Genomic DNA, 9,150 nt, shown 5'->3' with positions numbered 1-9,150 from the left:
TATAAGACACATAATAACATCAATCCATTAATAGTAGGTGATTTCAACACTCCACTTTCTCCAACAGATGGGTCATATGGACAAAAGATAAACAGAGAAACATCAGAATTAATTAACATATCAAAAAGACTTAACAGATACCTACAGAATACTCCACCCAAACACCAAAGAATATATACAATGCTACTCAGCAACACATGGAAGCCATTCCAAAATACACCACATCCTGGAACACAAAACAAATCAATACAAATTTAAAAAGATTAAAATCACTCCTTGTATCCTATCTCACCACAATGTAATAAAACTTAAAATTGACAGCAAACAAATCTCTAGTAAATACAAAAACTCCCCATGGTAGTCTGAATGTGACTGACCTCCATAAACTCATAGAAAGTGGTACTATAAGGAGGTGCAGCTTTGTTGGAGTAGGTATCATATTGGAAGAAGTGTGTCACTGCAGGGGCGGGCTCAGAGGTCTCCTAAACTCAAGCTACACCCAGTGCCACAGACCACTTCTTGTTGTCTATGGATCAAGATGTATGAACTCTCAATTTCTTTTCCAGCAACATGCCTGCCTGCATGTCGCCATGTCCTACCATGATGATAAGGGACTAAACCTCTGAACTGTAAGCCAGCCCCAGTTAAAAGTTTTTCCTTTATAAGAATTGTCATTGCTATGGTTTCTCTTCACAGGAATAGAAACCATAATTAGGGTACTCTTGGACATTAAACAACTCATTACTGAATGGAAAATTGATGTGGGAGTGATTTCTTTCTAATCTGTTACTTTCATTGGTTAATTAATAAAGAAACCGCCTAGGCCCATTTGATAGGCCAACCCTTAGGTGGGTGGAGTAAACAGAACAGAATGCTGGGAGAAAGAAGCCGAGTCAGGGAGTCACCATGATTCTCCCACCAAACGCAGATGCAGGTTAAGGTCTTTCCTGATAAGCCAGCTCGTGGGCTACACAGAATATTAAAAATGGGTTAGATCAATATGTAAGAGCTAGCCAATAAGAGGCTGGAACTAACGGGCCAGGCAGTGTTTAAAAGAATACAGTTTCTGTGTAATTTATTTCTGGGCATAAGCTAGCCATGCGGGCGGCTGGGTGCCGGAGATGCAGCCCCGCCGCTTCTATCACAACAGTAAATGGGGTAAATGGGTCAAAAAAAACCCCACAAGGATGAAATTTAAGCTTTTAATTGAAATAGACTAACTTCACTTTTCCTCCTCCTTTCCCTTTAAGCCACCCTTCATGGAATTCCTCTGACATCCCTCAGTCTCAAGTTAGTAGCCTCCTTTTCTTTGATTACTATTGTTTTACACACACACACACACACACACACAATTTAATGAGTCTATTTTTGCTGTTTTCGTATATTTGCTTTCAGGGCTGTCACTCTACATTGAACAACCAGTAAGGGTAAAGGCTTACTGGGAGAGGCTAATTGTCCTTCTCCCAAGAGTCATTAGTTGTCTGCAGTTCTTTGTCTAGGGGTGGAACGCTATAAAAAATTTCCCCTTTCCACGACAACATATCCATTGATGCTGCCATTGACCTGATCTTATTTATATAATAACTTCTAACACAGACTATGTCACGGCAGACTGCCAGGTATTCTGCCTCTGACAATCTTTCTGGCCCCTCTTCCTTGAGAAGTTCCCTGAGTCATTTATGCAGAAGCTGGGTATAGATGTATCTGTTGCGGCTGGGCTCCACATACTCTGTTGATCTCTATATTATGTTCAGGTGTGGTTCTCTGTGGCCGCCTCCATTTGCTATAAAGCGAACTTTCTTTGATAAGTATTAGTAGCTACGTTTATCTTACTTGTCCTCAGAAACTAGCTCCATTTCGAGTACCAGGAATTGTTTCCCTCTTGTTGAGGGGGGTCTTAAGCCCAATTAGACAGATGTTGATTGCCACTGAAGCATAAGGGCCATGGATATCTTATCATCTTAGTAATTGTTGTGGTTCATAGGATTGCTCTTTCCCGTGCATCTTGCATAGTATTTTCTGGAACCCTGGAAGCTGGACCACAAAAGAAAGGCTTTCAGTTGAATCCAGCTAGAATCATCTGAGTCCTGTGTCCTAAGTGTGCAGTGTCTTCAGCAATATGGGTTCCCCTCAAGCCATGAGAGGCAACCAGTGGCAGCATTGGCACATTGGCAATCTTGCCTTTGGGGTGTTGTTGTTGTTATTTTAAGAGGTATCATTTGAAGGGCGTTTCTCACTATAGCCATATCTTAAAAACGGAAACGTTCTCATGCATCAGACAGAAGACTCAGCAAGTGTAGAGGGGACTGACTACTCAGACTGATCTCATTCCTCGGGTGGCCAGTTCGAAACTCCGTTCTGCATCTGTGTGGGTTTGCTGTAAAGAAACCCTCCTCTCAGCTCATGCTGAACTTCCCCCGAGGAAACGCAGCCCTGTAAAACACACTCTCCAACTTTCCCAGAGAAATGAATGAAAGAACCTTGGGGGAAGAGAAGGATTTCTCTTTAGCTCCACTTGTTTACTTTTCCATAAACTCCCAGGATGGCTTACATGTTAGCTGCTAATCACACCATCTGTTCAAACAGCGCTTCAGTAAATGGCTCGATTCATACTGTTCCTCCAAAAGAATCTTTCTAAGGACAATGTTTATGTCTCTGTTAGCCTTCATTTGGCAATGTAGTGTGAGATGAGCTATTTTAACTTTGCTGTCATTGTAAACACATATTGAATTTCCCGTTTCTTCACTGTGCAGAAAACAGGACAACTTCTCTGCATTCATTCCACTCGACTCTGGGCATTGGATAGGGGGTGGGGTGGGAGCGTAGCTAGGCAGAGATTCTATTTTAAAAATGAAAAGAAAAAAGATGAAATCAAGGAGTTCCAGACAACATTTCCCCTGAATTCTTTAATTTGCGAGGAGTAGGTTCCAGCTGTGCAGAACTACTCAGGCCAGGCAAAGAGAACAGAGTGTCCTCGGTGTATGAAAAGGAGCAGCTATGCTGAGGGGCCTGGCTCCTCTAACCCATCTTGTCACTTTGGATGCAGTGCTGTGGCTGTAAAGTCGTGTGTGGTAATGAGAGCCTAGGTCTCTCAGAAAGTCAGGTCTGGAGCTCGGGGGACTCCACGCCTGCAGTGGAAGCAAGTGGTCTTTCAGGTGACAGGGAGTAAGAGGTAGATGTGTGGAGGGCCTGGCTTCATGGCAGAATCTGGGTAAGTCCAGCCACTACGGCTAGTATATGCAAACACCGGTCCAGGTTTGTGTCTTTTCCCCTCTCTTTACCAAGTCTCCTAGCTCCACGAAAGGTGCTGCATTCTAAAGTCATGTAGAAAAGAACCACATAGGAACTTGATTCCCTCAGTGAAATGGTACCATGCCGGATTTTGTGGAGAATGTCTGTAAGCCTTGTTTTATGGAAGGCTGAGGCAGGAGGATTTCTTTTGTTCTAGAGTTTGATGCCAGTCTGGGCAGCCTCATGAGATTTTACTTGTAAAAGAAAGCAAATGACACCAGACTAAAGATATTTGCACAAAACCGTTAACAATACTACTATGACACAAGTCGACCACTTTCATAACATGAGAAAAGAAATGAAGCCCAAGATCATTTCACCAGAAATGTTTAGGAATAGCTGAACTCACTCATTTACTTCTGATGGCTTTTCCCCTTTAATTTGAAATGCTTCCCCAGTCCTACTTTTTCACAGCCCTCAGGTTCTACCAGTCGCCTTTCCCCACTGGAGTTCATATATTGTTACCTCGTGATTACATGTGGCTGTCTTTCCTTTGGTCACTTTTCCTCTTGCTTGTTGCATAACATTAGAATGCACATGACTCAATTTTGTCCCAGTAGTAACGATGTCAACATTGAACACTTGGTTAAGGTAGCACGGGCCCAGTTATCCACCATTCCTTCCTCCCTGATATAATTTCTTCTGTGTATGCTATGTATTAATATTTTATCAAGGCATGTTGGGCCTGCATGCATATTTTATATTTTTTTCTTAGGGAAGTCTCCATCGAATAATCCAAACATAATAATTTCATTTTACTAAGCATGCTAAACTTTTTTGTTGTTGTTGTTTTCGAGACAAGGTTTCTTTGTGAAGCCCTGGTTGTCCTGGAACTCACTCTGTAGACCAGGCTGGCCTCTAACTCAGAGATCTACTTGTCTCTGTCTCCCAAATGCAGGATTAAAGGCCTGCGACACCACTGCTCAGCTGCATGATGAACGTTTAAAGACATTTTGAGCCTAAGTTCAAGCCTACAGAAAAAATGACTTCAACAGTGTTTTCCAGACCCAACAGGGTTAATGCACATGTGGATTCAAAAACCGTGACAGCAAGCAGAAGAAAGACCTGCACAAACCAAGCCAGACAGAAATCCCAGGATGGACGAGGGGTGGTAGACACAAAGTCCCAGCCCTAGCCAGGTAGGTACTTGCCACTGATAGCTTCTGGGAAGAGGAAAATCAGTTTTCTTCAATGGAGTGATGCTGGGTATAGCAAGCTCTGCAGGGAAAAAGGAGTGAACCAATGTAACTAGTCAGTGGGTTTTTGTTTGATTGGTTTTTAATGTGTTTTGTTTTTGTTGTTGTTGCTGCTGCTGCTGCTCCTGCTGGTGGTGGTATGTTGAGGGCTGAGTGTACATATGTGAACCCGTTTTTCTTTAGGGTTCTGTTTTGTTTTATTAAAGAGAGAACACATGAAGTTGGGTGGGTAGAGAAGATTGTATAAAATTCCAAAATAATCATAAAAGTATTTTTAAAAAGAAAAGAAAAAAATGAACGTATAGCATAAGTATTTTCCTTCCACCCTTTGCTAAGACTACCAAGGGGCTGTTTATTATATTTTGTTGTTATTTTTTTGTGTGTGTACTTATATATCAATATGCATGCATGTATTTCATGTGAAACTTTTCTGACTTCCAGACAGTAAGTTGCAGACACAATACTTCGGTTTCTATTTTTAAAAGGTAAGTTAATTCTCTTTCATAACCAGAACATAGTTATAGAGTCCAAGAAATTAACATTAACGCAGCATAACTTATCTACAGATCTTATTCAAACCCTAAAATTATATCACCAATGTCCTTAATCAAAAATCCAGGTATCTGGGTTATCTTTATTGGTCATACCCTTTTATTTAGTCTCCTTTAATTCAGAATACTTCACTCATTTCTTTTTCTTTCATGATTTCCTTTTTTGAGACAAGGTTTCATTGTGGAACACTGGCTGGTCTTGAACTCATGATGTAGCCCAGGCTGGCTCCCGAGTACTAGAACTAAAGGCCTGTGCCACCACGCCTGGTTCTTTTATGATCTTGATGATTCTGAGTACATAGTAACTGTTTTGAATAACATTCCACAATTTGAGTTTGTCTGACATTTTCTCATCATTTTCAGCCATGATTTTTTTGGGAGGGATATTACAGAAATCATTAATTCCCAGAGCATCATATCAAGAGGCTAAAAATGACAGTCTGTCCCACTGCTGTTAATTTATGATTATTTTTGGTATTACTGAGCTGCTGTTTTTTTTCTACTATAAAGTAAGATTTTTCCTTTTTATACAGAGTGGGTATCTTTTGAAAGGTAACTCTGTAAGCATGTAATTAATTGCCTAATTATGAAAGTTATTCTTAGCTTTGGCATCCATTGTTCATTTTCCTTCCTGTTTAGTTTAGTTGTTGCTATGAGGGCCACCAAACAGTCATTTTCTAACTCCATTCTTCTTCTATGTCCTATCTTCCTAAGCCACAGGAAAGAAAAAAAAATTCTCTTCTATAATAATTTATTTCAGTATAATGGATCTTGTTTTTGAGTGTGCTATGGTCCATTAAACCATAAATTTATACTGATACTCAAATTGTACCTGATTTAGCCAATTGTGCACCCTCTGTCCCTTACCTTGTCCCTTGCCCAGTTCATATTTTCCACAGAACACGATGTTCTGAGTACATTGCATACTTTCCCAGCTGGGGCCCCAAGGTCAATCATTTCTCTGAAGAATTAATTCTATTTAGTAGAAAAATGGCTTTTCGAGATGAGAGCTGAGTAGTCATGTGTTCAGCCTTACTGCAGTCAAACCACTTCGGGTTGCTCTGGGTGATCAGGACCGGTAAGCACAGCAGTGCCCACATGCCATTCTCAGGTAGACCCTACACACACGAACACCCAATTCGCTTGCCACCATGCCCATCACTTGTTCATAGTAATTAATGCCTTCAACTCTACTCTTCCAAACCGTTCTTTACAGTAACTTACCCCTTTTCCATTTGAAGATCCTTCAAAGATCGAAGAGACCACGCTGCTTTTAGCCTCTGAAATAAGTAAGGAGTGGGTGTTTGATCAATGCCTCCAGAAGCAATAGTCTCTTTGATTTTACCCAATTCACATTGCTTTCCCCTATAAATCTATGATAATCCACTTGTGTTACTCTTCTCGCTGTACAGACTTAAATATCAGCATGTATGTATATTTTTGTGTGCTGTTTTTCTGTCACACATTTGGGTTGCTAAGTAATGGTAGCTTATGTCTGTCACCGTAGAGCTGGAAAGGCTTGGGCAAGAGAATTTCTAGGCATTCAAGTCCTCTGTGGACACTAGATAGTAAGTTTGAGACAAATCTGGGCTGCAGAGTAAGAAGACCTTGTTTTGAAAGTACAAAATGGTAGAATTGCCATTTTTACTATGTTGATCCTCCCAATCCAAGAGCAAGGGAGGTCCTTCCATTTTCTGGTGTCTTCTTCAATTTCTTTCTTCAAAGATTTATAGTTCTTTTCAAATAGATCTTTCACTTTCTTGGTCAGAGTTATCCCAAGATATTTTATGCTATTTGTGGCTATCATGAAAGGTGATGCTTCTCTGATTTCCCTCTCTGCTTCCTTATCCTTAGTGTATAGGAAGGCAACTGATTTTTTGGAGTTGATCTTGTATCCTGCCACATTACTAAAGGTGTTTATCAGCTGTAGGAGTTCTTTGGTAGAATTTTTGGGGTCACTTATGTATACTATCATATCATCTGCAAATAATGAAAGCTTAACTTCTTCCTTTCCAATACGAGTCCCCTTGATCTCCTTATGTTGTCTTAAGCCAGACCCAAAAAGAGGAACATGGGATGTACTCACTCATATTTGGTTTCTAGCCATAAATAAAGGACATTGAGCTTATAATTCATGTTCCTAGAGAAGCTAAATAAGAAGGTGAATCCAAAGACAAACACATAGGCATCCTCATTAATATTAACCTTCATCAGGCGATGAAAGGAGACAGAGACAGAGACCCACATTGGAGCACTGGACAGAAATCTCAAGGTCCAAATCAGGAGCAGAAGGAGACGAAGCACGAGCAAGGAACTTAGGACCGCAAGGGGTGCACCCACACACTGAGACAATAGGGATGTTCTATTGGGAACTCACCAAGGCCAGCTGGCCTGGGTCTGAAAAAGCCTGGGATAAATCCGGACTCGCTGAACATAGCGGACAATGAGGACTACTGAGAACTCAAGAACTATTGCAGTGGGTTTTTGATCCTACTGCAGGTACTGGCTTTGTGTGAGCCTAGGCAGTTTGGATGCTCACCTTACTAGACCTGGATAGAGGTGGGCGGTCCTTGGGCTTCCCACAGGTCAGGGAACCCTGATTGCTCTTCGAGCAGATGAGGGAGGGGGACTTGATTGGGGGAGGGGGAGGGAAATGGGAGGCGGTGGCGGGGAGGAGGCAGAAATCCTTAATAAATAAATAAATTTTAAAAAAAAGTACAAAATGACTTTGTGTTATTCCAAACTGGTGGTGCTTTGTTACCTTAACAAAAGCAAGCCTACGTAGGAGTGTTCTTTTAGTCTCTTTACCATCATAAGTTTTATTAGGGGTGAAAATTTCATCAACAGAGGAGCTTAGCTTTCCTTCCCTCCTAGAATCAGTAACTGTTTTTGCAGAGCCCTTATGTTCATTTAGACCATTCATAGATCAAGGGCGCCCTCTGCTGTTTCCTTATCAGTATAATTCTATTTTTTAAAAAAATTATTTGGGCCAGTGGTCATATTATGGATTGTATTTCCTGCTTTATTTACCGTTGCTTTGATCTTTTAAAGACTTACTTCCCCCCGCCCTTTGTCTGCTATCTTTTTTATTTTTTATTTTTTTTCCCTTTTGTTTTTCAAGACAGGGTTTCTCTGTGTAGCTTTGGAGTCTGTCCTAAAACTTGCTCTGTAGACCAGGCTGGCCTTGAACACACAGATGTCCACCTGCCTCTGCCTCCCGAGTGTTGGGATTAAAGGAGTGTGCTACCACCATCTGGTGCCTGCTACCTTCTTTACTATTCAGTCTTCAGAGGGTATTCACCTTTTTTTTCTCAACCAGAAGTCATTACCTTCTAAGTCTTACCCTAAGTCACTGGTTCATTTTAATTTCTTCCTTGTAGTAAATAGTAAATGTTTGCTTTTCTAGAACATTTCAGTATTGTCACACTTCTGTAGCCCTTCTGTTTGTCCATAGCTTTTATTTATTTATTTATTTAATTTTTGGTTTTTGGTTTTTCAAGACAGGGTTTCTTGGTGTACCTTTAGAGCCTGTCCTGGAACTCACTCTGTAGACGAAGTTGGCCTTGAGCTCACAGAGATCCGCCTGCCTCTGCCTGATGAGTTCTGGGACTAAAAGTGTGCACCACCACATGGTCTTGTCCATAACTTTTGAAACACTTTGTAATTACATGCTTATATAGAATATATTGTGATCCTATTCACTGTGACGTTCTCTTGTTCCTCTCCCACTTCTGCTGGATCCCTCCTTCCCAATAATTTAATTATCCCTTCGACTTTCATGTTGCACATGTGTGTGTGAGTGTGTGTGTGTGTGTGTGTGTGTGAGAGAGAGAGAGAGAGAGAGAGAGAGAGAGAGAGAGAGAGAGAGAGAGGGAGAGAGGGAGGGAGGGAGGGAGAGGGGGGTCTTAAGGTTTAGTCTTAGGTTGGCTGACAAATATTTCATATTTATTTATTTATGGCCTTCAGTTAGGCTCTATCTTTTATCGCCATGCTATTTTTTTCTACATATTCCTTGCTTTCTTTGAGGAGGCAACAGGAGTCTTCTTGATACTTGAGAGAGCTCATTGGAATTTGTCAAAATTTCTGCTTACAGGTAAGTTATGTAACATGAT

This window comes from Microtus pennsylvanicus, chromosome X (genome assembly GCF_037038515.1).
Source record: "Microtus pennsylvanicus isolate mMicPen1 chromosome X, mMicPen1.hap1, whole genome shotgun sequence".
In the NCBI taxonomy this organism is placed as follows: domain Eukaryota; kingdom Metazoa; phylum Chordata; class Mammalia; order Rodentia; family Cricetidae; genus Microtus; species Microtus pennsylvanicus.
The sequence above is the reverse complement of the archived record's forward strand: the minus strand, read 5'-3'. Positions refer to the sequence as shown.